This window comes from Taudactylus pleione, unplaced genomic scaffold (assembly GCF_031769625.1).
Source record: "Taudactylus pleione unplaced genomic scaffold, aTauple2 ptg000085l, whole genome shotgun sequence".
NCBI lineage: Eukaryota > Metazoa > Chordata > Amphibia > Anura > Myobatrachidae > Taudactylus > Taudactylus pleione.
The window spans coordinates 10,336,164-10,362,294 of NW_028284487.1; the positions used below are offsets into that span (position 1 = coordinate 10,336,164).

Sequence of the window (26,131 nt, forward strand, 5' to 3'; positions counted from 1 at the left end):
ACTGATTTGAAACAGCTTCAAAATTAGTTTGGAGTAAAAAAAACACTGAAGATGATGGGATTTATACAAAGTTTAAATATAGATAAGCTATCCTAAAATTCAACTTTAAGGAAATTGAACAAAGTCAGGTCCCACCAAGATTTGAAATCAGATTACTGGATTCAAAGTCCAAAGTGCTTACCATTACACCATGGAACCCATAATTAGAGAGTCTTCCTTCACTCAATATTGCTGATCTTTGAAATACTGAATGTTCTCCTGTTTTAGGTACATTTGGCATTTTTGTGTTTGCTGATGCTTTTATGTTTGGCTGGTTAGCTCAGTTGGTTAGAGCGTGGTGCTAATAACGCCAAGGTCATGGATTTGATCCCCATACGGGCCATGTGCTTTTTCTTGTTGTCCTACAAGAAATTCCAAGAAGGGATTTTATCCAGCGGCAAAGTGCATGAAGTGTGGGATGAATGCATTGGCTACAGTTAGCAGCCCTTGAAACTTGCTAGAGAACATCATAGACACATACAAAACAGAGAATTTTTAAATCCATGTTAGGAATAAACAAAAATGTCATCCTTTGGCTGATGCAGCATTTCTCTATATGGCATACATAGAAAACTTTTTCTCAAATATAGCAATATGGCAAATCTAAGAAATGCTATGGCAAATTAATCAATCAGGACATTTATTTGGTGATTGAATCTACTATGGGGGACTAAGTTTTAAGAAGAGAAGAAGAACAGACCTTTACTCTCATTAGTGCACACTGAAGAAGAAAATTCTTAAAACCAGAATATCTTAAAACCATAGCACAAGTGATGGATCACTGCATTCTTATTGCAACTTTTCCTATTTTCAAATGTTTGACAATCATCTCTCCAGTTGAAAACTGATTTGAAACAGCTTCAAAATTAGTTTGGAGTAAAAAAAACACTGAAGATGATGGGATTTATACAAAGTTTAAATATAGATAAGCTATCCTAAAATTCAACTTTAAGGAAATTGAACAAAGTCAGGTCCCACCAAGATTTGAAATCAGATTACTGGATTCAAAGTCCAAAGTGCTTGCCATTACACCATGGAACCCATTATTAGAGAGTCTTCCTCTACTCAATATTGCTGATCTTTGAAATACTGAATGTTCTCCTGTTTTAGGTACATTTGGCATTTTTGTGTTTGCTGATGCTTTTATGTTTGGCCGGTTAGCTCAGTTGGTTAGAGCGTGGTGCTAATAACGCCAAGGTCATGGGTTCGATCCCCATACGGGCCATGTGCTTTTTCTTGTTGTCCTACAAGAAATGCCAAGAAGGGTTTTTATCCAGCGGCAAAGTGCATGAAGTGTGGGATGAATGCATTGGCTACAGTTAGCAGCCCTTGAAACTTGCTAGAGAACATCATAGACACATACAAAACAGAGAATTTTTAAATCCATGTTAGGAATAAACAAAAATGTCATCCTTTGGCTGATGCAGCATTTCTCTATATGGCATACATAGAAAACTTTTTCTCAAATATAGCAATATGGCAAATCTAAGAATAACTATGGCAAATTAATCAATCAGGACATTTCTTTGGTGATTGAATCTACTATGGGGGACTAAGTTTTAAGAAGAGAAGAAGAACAGACCTTTACTCTCATTAGTGCACACTGAAGAAGAAAATTCTTAAAACCAGAATATCTTAAAACCATAGCACAAGTGATGGATCACTGCATTCTTATTGCAACTTTTCCTATTTTCAAATGTTTGACAAACATCTCTCCAGTTGAAAACTGATTTGAAACAGCTTCAAAATTAGTTTGGAGTAAAAAAAACACTGAAGATGATGGGATTTATACAAAGTTTAAATATAGATAAGCTATCCTAAAATTCAACTTTAAGGAAATTGAACAAAGTCAGGTCCCACCAAGATTTGAAATCAGATTACTGGATTCAAAGTCCAAAGTGCTTACAATTACACCATGGAACCCATTATTAGAGAGTCTTCCTCTACTCAATATTGCTGATCTTTGAAATACTGAATGTTCTCCTGTTTTAGGTACATTTGGCATTTTTGTGTTTGCTGATGCTTTTATGTTTGGCTGGTTAGCTCAGTTGGTTAGAGCGTGGTGCTAATAACGCCAAGGTCATGGATTTGATCCCCATACGGGCCATGTGCTTTTTCTTGTTGTCCTACAAGAAATGCCAAGAAGGGATTTTATCCAGCGGCAAAGTGCATGAAGTGTGGGATGAATGCATTGGCTACAGTTAGCAGCCCTTGAAACTTGCTAGAGAACATCATAGACACATACAAAACAGAGAATTTTTAAATCCATGTTAGGAATAAACAAAAATGTCATCCTTTGGCTGATGCAGCATTTCTCTATATGGCATACATAGAAAACTTTTTCTCAAATATAGCAATATGGCAAATCTAAGAAATGCTATGGCAAATTAATCAATCAGGACATTTATTTTGTGATTGAATCTACTATGGGGGACTAAGTTTTAAGAAGAGAAGAAGAACAGACCTTTACTCTCATTAGTGCACACTGAAGAAGAAAATTCTTAAAACCAGAATATCTTAAAACCATAGCACAAGTGATGGATCACTGCATTCTTATTGCAACTTTTCCTATTTTCAAATGTTTGACAAACATCTCTCCAGTTGAAAACTGATTTGAAACAGCTTCAAAATTAGTTTGGAGTAAAAAAAACACTGAAGATGATGGGATTTATACAAAGTTTAAATATAGATAAGCTATCCTAAAATTCAACTTTAAGGAAATTGAACAAAGTTAGGTCCCACCAAGATTTGAAATCAGATTACTGGATTCAAAGTCCAAAGAGCTTACCATTACACCATGGAACCCATTATTAGAGAGTCTTCCTCTACTCAATATTGCTGATCTTTGAAATACTGAATGTTCTCCTGTTTTAGGTACAATTGGCATTTTTGAGTTTGCAGATGCTTTTATGTTTGGCCGGTTAGCTCAGTTGGTTAGAGCGTGGTGCTAATAACGCCAAGGTCATTTGTTCGAACCCCATACGGGCCATGTGCTTTTTCTTGTTGTCCTACAATAAATGCCAAGAAGGGATTTTATCCAGCGGCAAAGTCCATGAAGTCTGGGATGAATGCATTGGCTACAGTTAGCAGCCCTTGAAACTTGCTAGAGAACATCATAGACACATACAAAACAGAGAATTTTTAAATCCATGTTAGGAATAAACAAAAATGTCATCCTTTGGCTGATGCAGCATTTCTCTATATGGCATACATAGAAAACTTTGTCTCAAATATAGCAATATGGCAAATCTAAGAAATGCTAAGGCTAATTAATCAATCAGGACATTTATTTGGTGATTGAATCTACTATGGGGGACTAAGTTTTAAGAAGAGAAGAAGAACAGACCTTTACTCTCATTAGTGCACACTGAAGAAGAAAATTCTTAAAACCAGAATATCTTAAAACCATAGCACAAGTGATGGATCACTGCATTCTTATTGCAACTTTTCCTATTTTCAAATGTTTGACAATCATCTCTCCAGTTGAAAACTGATTTGAAACAGCTTCAAAATTAGTTTGGAGTAAAAAAAACACTGAAGATGATGGGATTTATACAAAGTTTAAATATAGATAAGCTATCCTAAAATTCAACTTTAAGGAAATTGAACAAAGTCAGGTCCCACCAAGATTTGAAATCAGATTACTGGATTCAAAGTCCAAAGTGCTTACAATTACACCATGGAACCCATTATTAGAGAGTCTTCCTCTACTCAATATTGCTGATCTTTGAAATACTGAATGTTCTCCTGTTTTAGGTACATTTGGCATTTTTGTGTTTGCTGATGCTTTTATGTTTGGCTGGTTAGCTCAGTTGGTTAGAGCGTGGTGCTAATAACACCAAGGTCATGGATTTGATCCCCATACGGGCCATGTGCTTTTTCTTGTTGTCCTACAAGAAATGCCAAGAAGGGATTTTATCCAGCGGCAAAGTGCATGAAGTGTGGGATGAATGCATTGGCTACAGTTAGCAGCCCTTGAAACTTGCTAGAGAACATCATAGACACATACAAAACAGAGAATTTTTAAATCCATGTTAGGAATAAACAAAAATGTCATCCTTTGGCTGATGCAGCATTTCTCTATATGGCATACATAGAAAACTTTTTCTCAAATATAGCAATATGGCAAATCTAAGAAATGCTATGGCAAATTAATCAATCAGGACATTTATTTTGTGATTGAATCTACTATGGGGGACTACGTTTTAAGAAGAGAAGAAGAACAGACCTTTACTCTCATTAGTGCACACTGAAGAAGAAAATTCTTAAAACCAGAATATCTTAAAACCATAGCACAAGTGATGGATCACTGCATTCTTATTGCAACTTTTCCTATTTTCAAATGTTTGACAAACATCTCTCCAGTTGAAAACTGATTTGAAACAGCTTCAAAATTAGTTTGGAGTAAAAAAACCACTGAAGATGATGGGATTTATACAAAGTTTAAATATAGATAAGCTATCCTAAAATTCAACTTTAAGGAAATTGAACAAAGTTAGGTCCCACCAAGATTTGAAATCAGATTACTGGATTCAAAGTCCAAAGAGCTTACCATTGCACCATGGAACCCATTATTAGAGAGTCTTCCTCTACTCAATATTGCTGATCTTTGAAATACTGAATGTTCTCCTGTTTTAGGTACAATTGGCATTTTTGAGTTTGCAGATGCTTTTATGTTTGGCCGGTTATCTCAGTTGGTTAGAGCGTGGTGCTAATAACGCCAAGGTCATTTGTTCGAACCCCATACGGGCCATGTGCTTTTTCTTGTTGTCCTACAATAAATGCCAAGAAGGGATTTTATCCAGCGGCAAAGTGCATGAAGTGTGGGATGTATGCATTGGCTACAGTTAGCAGCCCTTGAAACTTGCTAGAGAACATCATAGACACATACAAAACAGAGAATTTTTAAATCCATGTTAGGAATAAACAAAAATGTCATCCTTTGGCTGATGCAGCATTTCTCTATATGGCATACATAGAAAACTTTTTCTCAAATATAGCAATATGGCAAATCTAAGAAATGCTAAGGCTAATTAATCAATCAGGACATTTATTTGGTGATTGAATCTACTATGGGGGACTAAGTTTTAAGAAGAGAAGAAGAACAGACCTTTACTCTCATTAGTGCACACTGAAGAAGAAAATTCTTAAAACCAGAATATCTTAAAACCATAGCACAAGTGATGGATCACTGCATTCTTATTGCAACTTTTCCTATTTTCAAATGTTTGACAAACATCTCTCCAGTTGAAAACTGATTTGAAACAGTTTCAAAATTAGTTTGGAGTAAAGAAACCACTGAATATGATGGGATTTATACAAAGTTTAAATATAGATAAGCTATCCTAAAATTCAACTTTAAGGAAATTGAACAAAGTTAGGTCCCACCAAGATTTGAAATCAGATTACTGGATTCAAAGTTCAAAGGGCTCACCATTACACCATGGAACCCATTATTAGAGAGTCTTCCTCTACTCAATATTGCTGATCTTTGAAATACTGAATGTTCTCCTGTTTTAGGTACATTTGGCATTTTTGTGTTTGCTGATGCTTTTATGTTTGGCCGGTTAGCTCAGTTGGTTAGAGCGTGGTGCTAATAACACCAAGGTCATGTGTTCGATCCCCATACGGGCCATGTGCTTTTTCTTGTTGTCCTACAAGAAATGCCAAGAAGGGATTTTATCCAGCGGCAAAGTGCATGAAGTGTGGGATGAATGCATTGGCTACAGTTAGCAGCCCTTGAAACTTGCTAGAGAACATCATAGACACATACAAAACAGAGAATTTTTAAATCCATGTTAGGAATAAACAAAAATGTCATCCTTTGGCTGATGCAGCATTTCTCTATATGGCATACATAGAAAACTTTTTCTCAAATATAGCAATATGGCAAATCTAAGAAATGCTAAGGCTAATTAATCAATCAGGACATTTATTTGGTGATTGAATCTACTATGGGGGACTAAGTTTTAAGAAGAGAAGAAGAACAGACCTTTACTCTCATTAGTGCACACTGAAGAAGAAAATTCTTAAAACCAGAATATCTTAAAACCATAGCACAAGTGATGGATCACTGCATTCTTATTGCAACTTTTCCTATTTTCAAATGTTTGACAAACATCTCTCCAGTTGAAAACTGACTTGAAACAGTTTCAAAATTAGTTTGGAGTAAAGAAACCACTGAAGATGATGGGATTTATACAAAGTTTAAATATAGATAAGCTATCCTAAAATTCAACTTTAAGGAAATTGAACAAAGTTAGGTCCCACCAAGATTTGAAATCAGATTACTGGATTCAAAGTCCAAAGTGCTTACCATTACACCATGGAACCCATTATTAGAGAATCTTCCTCTACTCAATATTGCTGATCTTTGACATACTGAATGTTCTCCTGTTTTAGGTACATTTGGCATTTTTGTGTTTGCTGATGCTTTTATGTTTGGCCAGTTAGCTCAGTTGGTTAGAGCATGGTGCTAATAACGCCAAGGTCATGTGTTCGATCCCCATACGGGCCATGTGCTTTTTCTTGTTGTCCTACAAGAAATGCCAAGAAGGGATTTTATCCAGCGGCAAAGTGCATGAAGTGTGGGATGAATGCATTGGCTACAGTAAGCAGCCCTTGAAACTTGCTAGAGAACATCATAGACACATACAAAACAGAGAATTTTTAAATCCATGTTAGGAATAAACAAAAATGTCATCCTTTGGCTGATGCAGCATTTCTCTATATGGCATACATAGAAAACTTTTTCTCAAATATAGCAATATGGCAAATCTAAGAAATGCTAAGGCTAATTAATCAATCAGGACATTTATTTGGTGATTGAATCTACTATGGGGGACTAAGTTTTAAGAAGAGAAGAAGAACAGACCTTTACTCTCATTAGTGCACACTGAAGAAGAAAATTCTTAAAACCAGAATATCTTAAAACCATAGCACAAGTGATGGATCACTGCATTCTTATTGCAACTTTTCCTATTTTCAAATGTTTGACAATCATCTCTCCAGTTGAAAACTGATTTGAAACAGCTTCAAAATTAGTTTGGAGTAAAAAAAACACTGAAGATGATGGGATTTATACAAAGTTTAAATATAGATAAGCTATCCTAAAATTCAACTTTAAGGAAATTGAACAAAGTCAGGTCCCACCAAGATTTGAAATCAGATTACTGGATTCAAAGTCCAAAGTGCTTACAATTACACCATGGAACCCATTATTAGAGAGTCTTCCTCTACTCAATATTGCTGATCTTTGAAATACTGAATGTTCTCCTGTTTTAGGTACATTTGGCATTTTTTTGTTTGCTGATGCTTTTATGTTTGGCTGGTTTGCTCAGTTGGTTAGAGCGTGGTGCTAATAACGCCAAGGTCATGGATTTGATCCCCATACGGGCCATGTGCTTTTTCTTGTTGTCCTACAAGAAATGCCAAGAAGGGATTTTATCCAGCGGCAAAGTGCATGAAGTGTGGGATGAATGCATTGGCTACAGTTAGCAGCCCTTGAAACTTGCTAGAGAACATCATAGACACATACAAAACAGAGAATTTTTAAATCCATGTTAGGAATAAACAAAAATGTCATCCTTTGGCTGATGCAGCATTTCTCTATATGGCATACATAGAAAACTTTTTCTCAAATATAGCAATATGGCAAATCTAAGAAATGCTATGGCAAATTAATCAATCAGGACATTTATTTTGTGATTGAATCTACTATGGGGGACTAAGTTTTAAGAAGAGAAGAAGAACAGACCTTTACTCTCATTAGTGCACACTGAAGAAGAAAATTCTTAAAACCAGAATATCTTAAAACCATAGCACAAGTGATGGATCACTGCATTCTTATTGCAACTTTTCCTATTTTCAAATGTTTGACAAACATCTCTCCAGTTGAAAACTGATTTGAAACAGCTTCAAAATTAGTTTGGAGTAAAAAAAACACTGAAGATGATGGGATTTATACAAAGTTTAAATATAGATAAGCTATCCTAAAATTCAACTTTAAGGAAATTGAACAAAGTTAGGTCCCACCAAGATTTGAAATCAGATTACTGGATTCAAAGTCCAAAGAGCTTACCATTACACCATGGAACCCATTATTAGAGAGTCTTCCTCTACTCAATATTGCTGATCTTTGAAATACTGAATGTTCTCCTGTTTTAGGTACAATTGGCATTTTTGAGTTTGCAGATGCTTTTATGTTTGGCCGGTTATCTCAGTTGGTTAGAGCGTGGTGCTAATAACGCCAAGGTCATTTGTTCGAACCCGATACGGGCCATGTGCTTTTTCTTGTTGTCCTACAATAAATGCCAAGAAGGGATTTTATCCAGCGGCAAAGTGCATGAAGTCTGGGATGTATGCATTGGCTACAGTTAGCAGCCCTTGAAACTTGCTAGAGAACATCATAGACACATACAAAACAGAGAATTTTTAAATCCATGTTAGGAATAAACAAAAATGTCATCCTTTGGCTGATGCAGCATTTCTCTATATGGCATACATAGAAAACTTTTTCTCAAATATAGCAATATGGCAAATCTAAGAAATGCTAAGGCTAATTAATCAATCAGGACATTTATTTGGTGATTGAATCTACTATGGGGGACTAAGTTTTAAGAAAAGAAGAAGAACAGACCTTTACTCTCATTAGTGCACACTGAAGAAGAAAATTCTTAAAACCAGAATATCTTAAAACCATAGCACAAGTGATGGATCACTGCATTCTTATTGCAACTTTTCCTATTTTCAAATGTTTGACAAACATCTCTCCAGTTGAAAACTGATTTGAAACAGTTTCAAAATTAGTTTGGAGTAAAGAAACCACTGAATATGATGGGATTTATACAAAGTTTAAATATAGATAAGCTATCCTAAAATTCAACTTTAAGGAAATTGAACAAAGTTAGGTCCCACCAAGATTTGAAATCAGATTACTGGATTCAAAGTTCAAAGGGCTCACCATTACACCATGGAACCCATTATTAGAGAGTCTTCCTCTACTCAATATTGCTGATCTTTGAAATACTGAATGTTCTCCTGTTTTAGGTACATTTGGCATTTTTGTGTTTGCTGATGCTTTTATGTTTGGCCGGTTAGCTCAGTTGGTTAGAGCGTGGTGCTAATAACACCAAGGTCATGTGTTCGATCCCCATACGGGCCATGTGCTTTTTCTTGTTGTCCTACAAGAAATGCCAAGAAGGGATTTTATCCAGCGGCAAAGTGCATGAAGTGTGGGATGAATGCATTGGCTACAGTTAGCAGCCCTTGAAACTTGCTAGAGAACATCATAGACACATACAAAACAGAGAATTTTTAAATCCATGTTAGGAATAAAGAAAAATGTCATCCTTTGGCTGATGCAGCATTTCTCTATATGGCATACATAGAAAACTTTTTCTCAAATATAGCAATATGGCAAATCTAAGAAATGCTATGGCAAATTAATCAATCAGGACATTTATTTTGTGATTGAATCTACTATGGGGGACTACGTTTTAAGAAGAGAAGAAGAACAGACCTTTACTCTCATTAGTGCACACTGAAGAAGAAAATTCTTAAAACCAGAATATCTTAAAACCATAGCACAAGTGATGGATCACTGCATTCTTATTGCAACTTTTCCTATTTTCAAATGTTTGACAAACATCTCTCCAGTTGAAAACTGACTTGAAACAGTTTCAAAATTAGTTTGGAGTAAAGAAACCACTGAAGATGATGGGATTTATACAAAGTTTAAATATAGATAAGCTATCCTAAAATTCAACTTTAAGGAAATTGAACAAAGTTAGGTCCCACCAAGATTTGAAATCAGATTACTGGATTCAAAGTCCAAAGTGCTTACCATTACACCATGGAACCCATTATTAGAGAATCTTCCTCTACTCAATATTGCTGATCTTTGACATACTGAATGTTCTCCTGTTTTAGGTACATTTGGCATTTTTGTGTTTGCTGATGCTTTTATGTTTGGCCAGTTAGCTCAGTTGGTTAGAGCATGGTGCTAATAACGCCAAGGTCATGTGTTCGATCCCCATACGGGCCATGTGCTTTTTCTTGTTGTCCTACAAGAAATGCCAAGAAGGGATTGTATCCAGCGGCAAAGTGCATGAAGTGTGGGATGAATGCATTGGCTACAGTAAGCAGCCCTTGAAACTTGCTAGAGAACATCATAGACACATACAAAACAGAGAATTTTTAAATCCATGTTAGGAATAAACAAAAATGTCATCCTTTGGCTGATGCAGCATTTCTCTATATGGCATACATAGAAAACTTTTTCTCAAATATAGCAATATGGCAAATCTAAGAAATGCTAAGGCTAATTAATCAATCAGGACATTTATTTGGTGATTGAATCTACTATGGGGGACTAAGTTTTAAGAAGAGAAGAAGAACAGACCTTTACTCTCATTAGTGCACACTGAAGAAGAAAATTCTTAAAACCAGAATATCTTAAAACCATAGCACAAGTGATGGATCACTGCATTCTTATTGCAACTTTTCCTATTTTCAAATGTTTGACAATCATCTCTCCAGTTGAAAACTGATTTGAAACAGCTTCAAAATTAGTTTGGAGTAAAAAAAACACTGAAGATGATGGGATTTATACAAAGTTTAAATATAGATAAGCTATCCTAAAATTCAACTTTAAGGAAATTGAACAAAGTCAGGTCCCACCAAGATTTGAAATCAGATTACTGGATTCAAAGTCCAAAGTGCTTACAATTACACCATGGAACCCATTATTAGAGAGTCTTCCTCTACTCAATATTGCTGATCTTTGAAATACTGAATGTTCTCCTGTTTTAGGTACATTTGGCATTTTTGTGTTTGCTGATGCTTTTATGTTTGGCTGGTTAGCTCAGTTGGTTAGAGCGTGGTGCTAATAACGCCAAGGTCATGGATTTGATCCCCATACGGGCCATGTGCTTTTTCTTGTTGTCCTACAAGAAATGCCAAGAAGGGATTTTATCCAGCGGCAAAGTGCATGAAGTGTGGGATGAATGCATTGGCTACAGTTAGCAGCCCTTGAAACTTGCTAGAGAACATCATAGACACATACAAAACAGAGAATTTTTAAATCCATGTTAGGAATAAACAAAAATGTCATCCTTTGGCTGATGCAGCATTTCTCTATATGGCATACATAGAAAACTTTTTCTCAAATATAGCAATATGGCAAATCTAAGAAATGCTATGGCAAATTAATCAATCAGGACATTTATTTTGTGATTGAATCTACTATGGGGGACTAAGTTTTAAGAAGAGAAGAAGAACAGACCTTTACTCTCATTAGTGCACACTGAAGAAGAAAATTCTTAAAACCAGAATATCTTAAAACCATAGCACAAGTGATGGATCACTGCATTCTTATTGCAACTTTTCCTATTTTCAAATGTTTGACAAACATCTCTCCAGTTGAAAACTGATTTGAAACAGCTTCAAAATTAGTTTGGAGTAAAAAAAACACTGAAGATGATGGGATTTATACAAAGTTTAAATAAAGATAAGCTATCCTAAAATTCAACTTTAAGGAAATTGAACAAAGTTAGGTCCCACCAAGATTTGAAATCAGATTACTGGATTCAAAGTCCAAAGAGCTTACCATTACACCATGGAACCCATTATTAGAGAGTCTTCCTCTACTCAATATTGCTGATCTTTGAAATACTGAATGTTCTCCTGTTTTAGGTACAATTGGCATTTTTGAGTTTGCAGATGCTTTTATGTTTGGCCGGTTATCTCAGTTGGTTAGAGCGTGGTGCTAATAACGCCAAGGTCATTTGTTCGAACCCCATACGGGCCATGTGCTTTTTCTTGTTGTCCTACAAGAAATGCCAAGAAGGGATTTTATCCAGCGGCAAAGTGCATGAAGTGTGGGATGAATGCATTGGCTACAGTAAGCAGCCCTTGAAACTTGCTAGAGAACATCATAGACACATACAAAACAGAGAATTTTTAAATCCATGTTAGGAATAAACAAAAATGTCATCCTTTGGCTGATGCAGCATTTCTCTATATGGCATACATAGAAAACTTTTTCTCAAATATAGCAATATGGCAAATCTAAGAAATGCTAAGGATAATTAATCAATCAGGACATTTATTTGGTGATTGAATCTACTATGGGGGACTAAGTTTTAAGAAGAGAAGAAGAACAGACCTTTACTCTCATTAGTGCACACTGAAGAAGAAAATTCTTAAAACCAGAATATCTTAAAACCATAGCACAAGTGATGGATCACTGCATTCTTATTGCAACTTTTCCTATTTTCAAATGTTTGACAAACATCTCTCCAGTTGAAAACTGATTTGAAACAGTTTCAAAATTAGTTTGGAGTAAAGAAACCACTGAAGATGATGGGATTTATACAAAGTTTAAATATAGATAAGCTATCCTAAAATTCAACTTTAAGGAAATTGAACAAAGTTAGGTCCCACCAAGATTTGAAATCAGATTACTGGATTCAAAGTTCAAAGGGCTCACCATTACACCATGGAACCCATTATTAGAGAGTCTTCCTCTACTCAATATTGCTGATCTTTGAAATACTGAATGTTCTCCTGTTTTAGGTACATTTGGCATTTTTGTGTTTGCTGATGCTTTTATGTTTGGCCGGTTAGCTCAGTTGGTTAGAGCGTGGTGCTAATAACACCAAGGTCATGTGTTCGACCCCATACGGGCCATGTGCTTTTTCTTGTTGTCCTACAAGAAATGCCAAGAAGGGATTTTATCCAGCGGCAAAGTGCATGAAGTGTGGGATGAATGCATTGGCTACAGTTAGCAGCCCTTGAAACTTGCTAGAGAACATCATAGACACATACAAAACAGAGAATTTTTAAATCCATGTTAGGAATAAAGAAAAATGTCATCCTTTGGCTGATGCAGCATTTCTCTATATGGCATACATAGAAAACTTTTTCTCAAATATAGCAATATGGCAAATCTAAGAAATGCTATGGCAAATTAATCAATCAGGACATTTCTTTGGTGATTGAATCTACTATGGGGGACTAAGTTATAAGAAGAGAAGAAGAACAGACCTTTACTCTCATTAGTGCACACTGAAGAAGAAAATTCTTAAAACCAGAATATCTTAAAACCATAGCACAAGTGATGGATCACTGCATTCTTATTGCAACTTTTCCTATTTTCAAATGTTTGACAAACATCTCTCCAGTTGAAAACTGATTTGAAACAGCTTCAAAATTAGTTTGGAGTAAAAAAACCACTGAAGATGATGGGATTTATACAAAGTTTAAATATAGATAAGCTATCCTAAAATTCAACTTTAAGGAAATTGAACAAAGTTAGGTCCCACCAAGATTTGAAATCAGATTACTGGATTCAAAGTCCAAAGTGCTTACCATTACACCATGGAACCCATTATTAGAGAATCTTCCTCTACTCAATATTGCTGATCTTTGAAATACTGAATGTTCTCCTGTTTTAGGTACATTTGGCATTTTTGTGTTTGCTGATGCTTTTATGTTTGGCCGGTTAGCTCAGTTGGTTACAGCGTGGTGCTAATAACGCCAAGGTCATGTGTTCGATCCCCATACGGGCCATGTGCTTTTTCTTGTTGTCCTACAAGAAATGCCGAGAAGGGATTTTATCCAGCGGCAATGTGCATGAAGTGTGGGATGAATGCATTGGCTACAGTTAGCAGCCCTTGAAACTTGCTAGAGAACATCATAGACACATACAAAACAGAGAATTTTTAAATCCATGTTAGGAATAAACAAAAATGTCATCCTTTGGCTGATGCAGCATTTCTCTATATGGCATACATAGAAAACTTTTTCTCAAATATAGCAATATGGCAAATCTAAGAAATGCTAAGGCAAATTAATCAATCAGGACATTTATTTGGTGATTGAATCTACTATGGGGGACTAAGTTTTAAGAAGAGAAGAAGAACAGACCTTTACTCTCATTAGTGCACACTGAAGAAGAAAATTCTTAAAACCAGAATATCTTAAAACCATAGCACAAGTGATGGATCACTGCATTCTTATTGCAACTTTTCCTATTTCCAAATGTTTGACAAACATCTCTCCAGTTGAAAACTGATTTGAAACAGTTTCAAAATTAGTTTGGAGTAAAGAAACCACTGAAGATGATGGGATTTATACAAAGTTTAAATATAGATAAGCTATCCTAAAATTCAACTTTAAGGAAATTGAACAAAGTTAGGTCCCACCAAGATTTGAAATCAGATTACTGGATTCAAAGTTCAAAGGGCTCACCATTACACCATGGAACCCATTATTAGAGAATCTTCCTCTACTCAATATTGCTGATCTTTGAAATACTGAATGTTCTCCTGTTTTAGGTACATTTGGCATTTTTGTGTTTGCTGATGCTTTTATGTTTGGCCGGTTAGCTCAGTTGGTTAGAGCGTGGTGCTAATAACACCAAGGTCATGTGTTCGATCCCCATACGGGCCATGTGCTTTTTCTTGTTGTCCTACAAGAAATGCCAAGAAGGGATTTTATCCAGCGGCAAAGTGCATGAAGTGTGGGATGAATGCATTGGCTACAGTTAGCAGCCCTTGAAACTTGCTAGAGAACATCATAGACACATACAAAACAGAGAATTTTTAAATCCATGTTAGGAATAAAAAAAATGTCATCCTTTGGCTGATGCAGCATTTCTCTATATGGCATACATAGAAAACTTTTTCTCAAATATAGCAATATGGCAAATCTAAGAAATGCTAAGGCAAATTAATCAATCAGGACATTTATTTGGTGATTGAATCTACTATGGGGGACTAAGTTTTAAGAAGAGAAGAAGAACAGACCTTTACTCTCATTAGTGCACACTGAAGAAGAAAATTCTTAAAACCAGAATATCTTAAAACCATAGCACAAGTGATGGATCACTGCATTCTTATTGCAACTTTTCCTATTTTCAAATGTTTGACAAACATCTCTCCAGTTGAAAACTGACTTGAAACAGTTTCAAAATTAGTTTGGAGTAAAGAAACCACTGAAGATGATGGGATTTATACAAAGTTTAAATATAGATAAGCTATCCTAAAATTCAACTTTAAGGAAATTGAACAAAGTTAGGTCCCACCAAGATTTGAAATCAGATTACTGGATTCAAAGTCCAAAGTGCTTACCATTACACCATGGAACCCATTATTAGAGAATCTTCCTCTACTCAATATTGCTGATCTTTGACATACTGAATGTTCTCCTGTTTTAGGTACATTTGGCATTTTTGTGTTTGCTGATGCTTTTATGTTTGGCCAGTTAGCTCAGTTGGTTAGAGCATGGTGCTAATAATGCCAAGGTCATGTGTTCGATCCCCATACGGGCCATGTGCTTTTTCTTGTTGTCCTACAAGAAATGCCAAGAAGGGATTTTATCCAGCGGCAAAGTGCATGAAGTGTGGGATGAATGCATTGGCTACAGTAAGCAGCCCTTGAAACTTGCTAGAGAACATCATAGACACATACAAAACAGAGAATTTTTAAATCCATGTTAGGAATAAACAAAAATGTCATCCTTTGGCTGATGCAGCATTTCTCTATATGGCATACATAGAAAACTTTTTCTCAAATATAGCAATATGGCAAATCTAAGAAATGCTAAGGATAATTAATCAATCAGGACATTTATTTGGTGATTGAATCTACTATGGGGGACTAAGTTTTAAGAAGAGAAGAAGAACAGACCTTTACTCTCATTAGTGCACACTGAAGAAGAAAATTCTTAAAACCAGAATATCTTAAAACCATAGCACAAGTGATGGATCACTGCATTCTTATTGCAACTTTTCCTATTTTCAAATGTTTGACAAACATCTCTCCAGTTGAAAACTGATTTGAAACAGTTTCAAAATTAGTTTGGAGTAAAGAAACCACTGAAGATGATGGGATTTATACAAAGTTTAAATATAGATAAGCTATCCTAAAATTCAACTTTAAGGAAATTGAACAAAGTTAGGTCCCACCAAGATTTGAAATCAGATTACTGGATTCAAAGTTCAAAGGGCTCACCATTACACCATGGAACCCATTATTAGAGAGTCTTCCTCTACTCAATATTGCTGATCTTTGAAATACTGAATGTTCTCCTGTTTTAGGTACATTTGGCATTTTTGTGTTTGCTGATGCTTTTATGTTTGGCCGGTTAGCTCAGTTGGTTAGAGCATGGTGCTAATAACACCAAGGTCATGTGTTCGACCCCATACGGGCCATGTGCTTTTTCTTGTTGTCCTACAAGAAATGCCAAGAAGGGATTTTATCCAGCGGCAAAGTGCATGAAGTGTGGGATGAATGCATTGGCTACAGTTAGCAGCCCTTGAAACTTGCTAGAGAACATCATAGACACATACAAAACAGAGAATTTTTAAATCCATGTTAGGAATAAAGAAAAATGTCATCCTTTGGCTGATGCAGCATTTCTCTATATGGCATACATAGAAAACTTTTTCTCAAATATAGCAATATGGCAAATCTAAGAAATGCTATGGCAAATTAATCAATCAGGACATTTCTTTGGTGATTGAATCTACTATGGGGGACTAAGTTTTAAGAAGAGAAGAAGAACAGACCTTTACTCTCATTAGTGCACACTGAAGAAGAAAATTCTTAAAACCAGAATATCTTAAAACCATAGCACAAGTGATGGATCACTGCATTCTTATTGCAACTTTTCCTATTTTCAAATGTTTGACAAACATCTCTCCAGTTGAAAACTGATTTGAAACAGCTTCAAAATTAGTTTGGAGTAAAAAAACCACTGAAGATGATGGGATTTATACAAAGTTTAAATATAGATAAGCTATCCTAAAATTCAACTTTAAGGAAATTGAACAAAGTTAGGTCCCACCAAGATTTGAAATCAGATTACTGGATTCAAAGTCCAAAGTGCTTACCATTACACAATGGAACCCATTATTAGAGAATCTTCCTCTACTCAATATTGCTGATCTTTGAAATACTGAATGTTCTCCTGTTTTAGGTACATTTGGCATTTTTGTGTTTGCTGATGCTTTTATGTTTGGCCGGTTAGCTCAGTTGGTTAGAGCGTGGTGCTAATAACGCCAAGGTCATGTGTTCGATCCCCATACGGGCCATGTGCTTTTTCTTGTTGTCCTACAAGAAATGCCGAGAAGGGATTTTATCCAGCGGCAATGTGCATGAAGTGTGGGATGAATGCATTGGCTACAGTTAGCAGCCCTTGAAACTTGCTAGAGAACATCATAGACACATACAAAACAGAGAATTTTTAAATCCATGTTAGGAATAAACAAAAATGTCATCCTTTGGCTGATGCAGCATTTCTCTATATGGCATACATAGAAAACTTTTTCTCAAATATAGCAATATGGCAAATCTAAGAAATGCTAAGGCAAATTAATCAATCAGGACATTTATTTGGTGATTGAATCTACTATGGGGGACTAAGTTTTAAGAAGAGAAGAAGAACAGACCTTTACTCTCATTAGTGCACACTGAAGAAGAAAATTCTTAAAACCAGAATATCTTAAAACCATAGCACAAGTGATGGATCACTGCATTCTTATTGCAACTTTTCCTATTTCCAAATGTTTGACAAACATCTCTCCAGTTGAAAACTGATTTGAAACAGTTTCAAAATTAGTTTGGAGTAAAGAAACCACTGAAGATGATGGGATTTATACAAAGTTTAAATATAGATAAGCTATCCTAAAATTCAACTTTAAGGAAATTGAACAAAGTTAGGTCCCACCAAGATTTGAAATCAGATTACTGGATTCAAAGTTCAAAGGGCTCACCATTACACCATGGAACCCATTATTAGAGAATCTTCCTCTACTCAATATTGCTGATCTTTGAAATACTGAATGTTCTCCTGTTTTAGGTACATTTGGCATTTTTGTGTTTGCTGATGCTTTTATGTTTGGCCGGTTAGCTCAGTTGGTTAGAGCGTGGTGCTAATAACGCCAAGGTCATGTTTCGATCCCCATACGGGCCATGTGCTTTTTCTTGTTGTCCTACAAGAAATGCCAAGAAGGGATTTTATCCAGCGGCAAAGTGCATGAAGTGTGGGATGAATGCATTGGCTACAGTTAGCAGCCCTTGAAACTTGCTAGAGAACATCATAGACACATACAAAACAGAGAATTTTTAAATCCATGTTAGGAATAAACAAAAATGTCATGCTTTGGCTGATGCAGCATTTCTCTATATGGCATACATAGAAAACTTTTTCTCAAATATAGCAATATGGCAAATCTAAGAAATGCTAAGGATAATTAATCAATCAGGACATTTATTTGGTGATTGAATCTACTATGGGGGACTAAGTTTTAAGAAGAGAAGAAGAACAGACCTTTACTCTCATTAGTGCACACTGAAGAAGAAAATTCTTAAAACCAGAATATCTTAAAACCATAGCACAAGTGATGGATCACTGCATTCTTATTGCAACTTTTCCTATTTTCAAATGTTTGACAAACATCTCTCCAGTTGAAAACTGATTTGAAACAGTTTCAAAATTAGTTTGGAGTAAAGAAACCACTGAAGATGATGGGATTTATACAAAGTTTAAATATAGATAAGCTATCCTAAAATTCAACTTTAAGGAAATTGAACAAAGTTAGGTCCCACCAAGATTTGAAATCAGATTACTGGATTCAAAGTTCAAAGGGCTCACCATTACACCATGGAACCCATTATTAGAGAGTCTTCCTCTACTCAATATTGCTGATCTTTGAAATACTGAATGTTCTCCTGTTTTAGGTACATTTGGCATTTTTGTGTTTGCTGATGCTTTTATGTTTGGCCGGTTAGCTCAGTTGGTTAGAGCGTGGTGCTAATAACACCAAGGTCATGTGTTCGATCCCCATACGGGCCATGTGCTTTTTCTTGTTGTCCTACAAGAAATGCCAAGAAGGGATTTTATCCAGCGGCAAAGTGCATGAAGTGTGGGATGAATGCATTGGCTACAGTTAGCAGCCCTTGAAACTTGCTAGAGAACATCATAGACACATACAAAACAGAGAATTTTTAAATCCATGTTAGGAATAAACAAAAATGTCATCCTTTGGCTGATGCAGCATTTCTCTATATGGCATACATAGAAAACTTTTTCTCAAATATAGCAATATGGCAAATCTAAGAAATGCTATGGCAAATTAATCAATCAGGACATTTCTTTGGTGATTGAATCTACTATGGGGGACTAAGTTTTAAGAAGAGAAGAAGAACAGACCTTTACTCTCATTAGTGCACACTGAAGAAGAAAATTCTTAAAACCAGAATATCTTAAAACCATAGCACAAGTGATGGATCACTGCATTCTTATTGCAACTTTTCCTATTTTCAAATGTTTGACAAACATCTCTCCAGTTGAAAACTGATTTGAAACAGCTTCAAAATTAGTTTGGAGTAAAAAAACCACTGAAGATGATGGGATTTATACAAAGTTTAAATATAGATAAGCTATCCTAAAATTCAACTTTAAGGAAATTGAACAAAGTTAGGTCCCACCAAGATTTGAAATCAGATTACTGGATTCAAAGTCCAAAGTGCTTACCATTACACCATGGAACCCATTATTAGAGAATCTTCCTCTACTCAATATTGCTGATCTTTGAAATACTGAATGTTCTCCTGTTTTAGGTACATTTGGCATTTTTGTGTTTGCTGATGCTTTTATGTTTGGCCGGTTAGCTCAGTTGGTTAGAGCGTGGTGCTAATAACGCCAAGGTCATGTGTTCGATCCCCATACGGGCCATGTGCTTTTTCTTGTTGTCCTACAAGAAATGCCGAGAAGGGATTTTATCCAGCGGCAATGTGCATGAAGTGTGGGATGAATGCATTGGCTACAGTTAGCAGCCCTTGAAACTTGCTAGAGAACATCATAGACACATACAAAACAGAGAATTTTTAAATCCATGTTAGGAATAAACAAAAATGTCATCCTTTGGCTGATGCAGCATTTCTCTATATGGCATACATAGAAAACTTTTTCTCAAATATAGCAATATGGCAAATCTAAGAAATGCTAAGGCAAATTAATCAATCAGGACATTTATTTGGTGATTGAATCTACTATGGGGGACTAAGTTTTAAGAAGAGAAGAAGAACAGACCTTTACTCTCATTAGTGCACACTGAAGAAGAAAATTCTTAAAACCAGAATATCTTAAAACCATAGCACAAGTGATGGATCACTGCATTCTTATTGCAACTTTTCCTATTTCCAAATGTTTGACAAACATCTCTCCAGTTGAAAACTGATTTGAAACAGTTTCAAAATTAGTTTGGAGTAAAGAAACCACTGAAGATGATGGGATTTATACAAAGTTTAAATATAGATAAGCTATCCTAAAATTCAACTTTAAGGAAATTGAACAAAGTTAGGTCCCACCAAGATTTGAAATCAGATTACTGGATTCAAAGTTCAAAGGGCTCACCATTACACCATGGAACCCATTATTAGAGAATCTTCCTCTACTCAATATTGCTGATCTTTGAAATACTGAATGTTCTCCTGTTTTAGGTACATTTGGCATTTTTGTGTTTGCTGATGCTTTTATGTTTGGCCGGTTAGCTCAGTTGGTTAGAGTGTGGTGCTAATAACGCCAAGGTCATGTGTTCGATCCCCATACGGGCCATGTGCTTTTTCTTGTTGTCCTACAAGAAATGCCGAGAAGGGATTTTATCCAGCGGCAATGTGCATGAAGTGTGGGATGAATGCATTGGCTACAGTTAGCAGCCCTTGAAACTTGCTAGAGAACATCATAGACACATACAAAACAGAGAATTTTTAAATCCATGTTAGGAATAAACAAAAATGTCATCCTTTGGCTGATGCAGCATTTCTCTATATGGCATACATAGAAAACTTTTTCTCAAATATAGCAATATGGCAAATCTAAGAAATGCTAAGGCAAATTAATCAATCAGGACATTTATTTGGTGATTGAATCTACTATGGGGGACTAAGTTTTAAGAAGAGAAGAAGAACAGACCTTTACTCTCATTAGTGCACACTGAAGAAGAAAATTCTTAAAACCAGAATATCTTAAAACCATAGCACAAGTGATGGATCACTGCATTCTTATTGCAACTTTTCCTATTTCCAAATGTTTGACAAACATCTCTCCAGTTGAAAACTGATTTGAAACAGTTTCAAAATTAGTTTGGAGTAAAGAAACCACTGAAGATGATGGGATTTATACAAAGTTTAAATATAGATAAGCTATCCTAAAATTCAACTTTAAGGAAATTGAACAAAGTTAGGTCCCACCAAGATTTGAAATCAGATTACTGGATTCAAAGTTCAAAGGGCTCACCATTACACCATGGAACCCATTATTAGAGAATCTTCCTCTACTCAATATTGCTGATCTTTGAAATACTGAATGTTCTCCTGTTTTAGGTACATTTGGCATTTTTGTGTTTGCTGATGCTTTTATGTTTGGCTGGTTAGCTCAGTTGGTTAGAGCGTGGTGCTAATAATGCCAAGGTCATGGATTTGATCCCCATACGGGCCTTGTGCTTTTTCTTGTTGTCCTACAAGAAATGCCAAGAAGGGATTTTATCCAGCGGCAATGTGCATGAAGTGTGGGATGAATGCATTGGCTACAGTTAGCAGCCCTTGAAACTTGCTAGAGAACATCATAGACACATACAAAACAGAGAATTTTTAAATCCATGTTAGGAATAAACAAAAATGTTATCCTTTGGCTGATGCAGCATTTCTCTATATGGCATACATAGAAAACTTTTTCTCAAATATAGCAATATGGCAAATCTAAGAAATGCTAAGGCAAATTAATCAATCAGGACATTTATTTGGTGATTGAATCTACTATGGGGGACTAAGTTTTAAGAAGAGAAGAAGAACAGACCTTTACTCTCATTAGTGCACACTGAAGAAGAAAATTCTTAAAACCAGAATATCTTAAAACCATAGCACAAGTGATGGATCACTGCATTCTTATTGCAACTTTTCCTATTTTCAAATGTTTGACAAACATCTCTCCAGTTGAAAACTGATTTGAAACAGCTTCAAAATTAGTTTGGAGTAAAAAAACCACTGAAGATGATGGGATTTATACAAAGTTTAAATATAGATAAGCTATCCTAAAATTCAACTTTAAGGAAATTGAACAAAGTTAGGTCCCACCAAGATTTGAAATCAGATTACTAGATTCAAAGTCCAAAGTGCTTACCATTACACCATGGAACCCATTATTACAGAATCTTCCTCTACTCAATATTGCTGATCTTTGAAATTCTGAATCTTCTCTTGTTTTAGGTACATTTGGCATTTTTGTGTTTGCTGATGCTTTTATGTTTGGCCGGTTAGCTCAGTTGGTTAGAGCGTGGTGCTAATAACACCAAAGTCATGTGTTCGATCCCCATACGGGCCATGTGCTTTTTCTTGTTGTCCTACAAGAAATGCCAAGAAGGGATTTTATCCAGCGGCAAAGTGCATGAAGTGTGGGATGAATGCATTGGCTACAGTTAGCAGCCCTTGAAACTTGATAGAGAACATCATAGACACATACAAAACAGAGAATTTTTAAATCCATGTTAGGAATAAACAAAAATGTCATCCTTTGGCTGATGCAGCATTTCTCTATATGGCATACATAGAAAACTTTTTCTCAAATATAGCAATATGGCAAATCTAAGAAATGCTAAGGCAAATTAATCAATCAGGACATTTATTTGGTGATTGAATCTACTATGGGGGACTAAGTTTTAAGAAGAGAAGAAGAACAGACCTTTACTCTCATTAGTGCACACTGAAGAAGAAAATTCTTAAAACCAGAATATCTTAAAACCATAGCACAAGTGATGGATCACTGCATTCTTATTGCAACTTTTCCTATTTTCAAATGTTTGACAAACATCTCTCCAGTTGAAAACTGATTTGAAACAGCTTCAAAATTAGTTTGGAGTAAAAAAACCACTGAAGATGATGGGATTTATACAAAGTTTAAATATAGATAAGCTATCCTAAAATTCAACTTTAAGGAAATTGAACAAAGTTAGGTCCCACCAAGATTTGAAATCAGATTACTAGATTCAAAGTCCAAAGTGCTTACCATTACACCATGGAACCCATTATTAGAGATTCTTCCTCTACTCAATATTGCTGATCTTTGAAATTCTGGATCTTCTCTTGTTTTAGGTACATTTGGCATTTTTGTGTTTGCTGATGCTTTTATGTTTGGCCGGTTAGCTCAGTTGGTTAGAGCGTGGTGCTAATAACACCAAGGTCATGTGTTCGATCCCCATACGGGCCATGTGCTTTTTCTTGTTGTCCTACAAGAAATGCCAAGAAGGGATTTTATCCAGCGGCAAAGTGCATGAAGTGTGGGATGAATGCATTGGCTACAGTTAGCAGCCCTTGAAACTTGCTAGAGAACATCATAGACACATACAAAACAGAGAATTTTTAAATCCATGTTAGGAATAAACAAAAATGTCATCCTTTGGCTGATGCAGCATTTCTCTATATGGCATACATAGAAAACTTTTTCTCAAATATAGCAATATGGCAAATCTAAGAAATGCTAAGGCAAATTAATCAATCAGGACATTTATTTGGTGATTGAATCTACTATGGGGGACTAAGTTTTAAGAAGAGAAGAAGAACAGACCTTTACTCTCATTAGTGCACACTGAAGAAGAAAATTCTTAAAACCAGAATATCTTAAAACCATAGCACAAGTGATGGATCACTGCATTCTTATTGCAACTTTTCCTATTTTCAAATGTTTGACAAACATCTCTCCAGTTGAAAACTGATTTGAAACAGTTTCGAAATTAGTTTGGAGTAAAGAAACCACTGTAGATGATGGTATTTATACAAAGTTTAAATATAGATAAGCTATCCTAAGATTCAACTTTAAGGAAATTGAACAAAGTTAGGTCCCACCAAGATTTGAAATCAGATTAATGGATTAAAAGTTCAAAGGGCTCACCATTACACCATGGAACCCATTATTAGAGAGTCTTCCTCTACTCAATATTGCTGATCTTTGAAATACTGAATGTTCTCCTGTTTTAGGTACATTTGGCATTTTTGTGTTTGCTGATGCTTTTATGTTTGGCCGGTTAGCTCAGTTGGTTAGAGTGTGGTGCTAATAACACCAAGGTCATGTGTTCGATCCCCATATGGGCCATGTGCTTTTTCATGTTGTCCTACAAGAAATGCCAAGAAGGGATTTTATCCAGCGGCAAAGTGCATGAAGTGTGGGATGAATGCATTGGCTACAGTTAGCAGCCCTTGAAACTTGCTAGAGAACATCATAGACACATACAAAACAGAGAATTTTTAAATCCATGTTAGGAATAAACAAAAATGTCATCCTTTGGCTGATGCAGCATTTCTCTATATGGCATACATAGAAAACTTTTTCTCAAATATAGCAATATGGCAAATCTAAGAAATGCTAAGGCAAATTAATCAATCAGGACATTTATTTGGTTATTGAATCTACTATGGGGGACTAAGTTTTAAGAAGAGAAGAAGAACAGACCTTTACTCTCATTAGTGCACACTGAAGAAGAAAATTCTTAAAACCAGAATATCTTAAAACCATAGCACAAGTGATGGATCACTGCATTCTTATTGCAACTTTTCCTATTTTCAAATGTTTGACAAACATCTCTCCAGTTGAAAACTGACTTGAAACAGTTTCAAAATTAGTTTGGAGTAAAGAAACCACTGAAGATGATGGGATTTATACAAAGTTTAAATATAGATAAGCTATCCTAAAATTCAACTTTAAGGAAATTGAACAAAGTTAGGTCCCACCAAGATTTGAAATCAGATTACTGGATTCAAAGTCCAAAGTGCTTACCATTACACCATGGAACCCATTATTAGAGAATCTTCCTCTACTCAATATTGCTGATCTTTGACATACTGAATGTTCTCCTGTTTTAGGTACATTTGGCATTTTTGTGTTTGCTGATGCTTTTATGTTTGGCCAGTTAGCTCAGTTGGTTAGAGCATGGTGCTAATAACGCCAAGGTCATGTGTTCGTTCCCCATACGGGCCATGTGCTTTTTCTTGTTGTCCTACAAGAAATGCCAAGAAGGGATTTTATCCAGCGGCAAAGTGCATGAAGTGTGGGATGAATGCATTGGCTACAGTAAGCAGCCCTTGAAACTTGCTAGAGAACATCATAGACACATACAAAACAGAGAATTTTTAAATCCATGTTAGGAATAAACAAAAATGTCATCCTTTGGCTGATGCAGCATTTCTCTATATGGCATACATAGAAAACTTTTTCTCAAATATAGCAATATGGCAAATCTAAGAAATGCTAAGGATAATTAATCAATCAGGACATTTATTTGGTGATTGAATCTACTATGGGGGACTAAGTTTTAAGAAGAGAAGAAGAACAGACCTTTACTCTCATTAGTGCACACTGAAGAAGAAAATTCTTAAAACCAGAATATCTTAAAACCATAGCACAAGTGATGGATCACTGCATTCTTATTGCAACTTTTCCTATTTTCAAATGTTTGACAAACATCTCTCCAGTTGAAAACTGATTTGAAACAGTTTCAAAATTAGTTTGGAGTAAAGAAACCACTGAAGATGATGGGATTTATACAAAGTTTAAATATAGATAAGCTATCCTAAAATTCAACTTTAAGGAAATTGAACAAAGTTAGGTCCCACCAAGATTTGAAATCAGATTACTGGATTCAAAGTTCAAAGGGCTCACCATTACACCATGGAACCCATTATTAGAGAGTCTTCCTCTACTCAATATTGCTGATCTTTGAAATACTGAATGTTCTCCTGTTTTAGGTACATTTGGCATTTTTGTGTTTGCTGATGCTTTTATGTTTGGCCGGTTAGCTCAGTTGGTTAGAGCGTGGTGCTAATAACACCAAGGTCATGTGTTCGACCCCATACGGGCCATGTGCTTTTTCTTGTTGTCCTACAAGAAATGCCAAGAAGGGATTTTATCCAGCGGCAAAGTGCATGAAGTGTGGGATGAATGCATTGGCTACAGTTAGCAGCCCTTGAAACTTGCTAGAGAACATCATAGACACATACAAAACAGAGAATTTTTAAATCCATGTTAGGAATAAAGA

General features: G+C 35.7%; 3 non-coding genes across 3 annotated transcripts; all 3 read left to right on the plus strand.

Moving 5' to 3' along the window:
• Window positions 1–1,190: 1,190 nt before the first annotated feature.
• On the plus strand, window positions 1,191–1,264 carry TRNAI-AAU (transfer RNA isoleucine (anticodon AAU)). The gene has a single exon. It is a non-coding gene; the product is annotated as a tRNA-Ile (tRNA).
• Window positions 1,265–17,063: 15,799 nt separating this feature from the next.
• On the plus strand, window positions 17,064–17,137 carry TRNAI-AAU (transfer RNA isoleucine (anticodon AAU)). Its single transcript has one exon. It is a non-coding gene; the product is annotated as a tRNA-Ile (tRNA).
• A 2,571-nt stretch (window positions 17,138–19,708) lies between these two features.
• Window positions 19,709–19,782, plus strand: TRNAI-AAU (transfer RNA isoleucine (anticodon AAU)). Its single transcript has one exon. It is a non-coding gene; the product is annotated as a tRNA-Ile (tRNA).
• The last annotated feature ends 6,349 nt before the right edge of the window (window positions 19,783–26,131 follow it).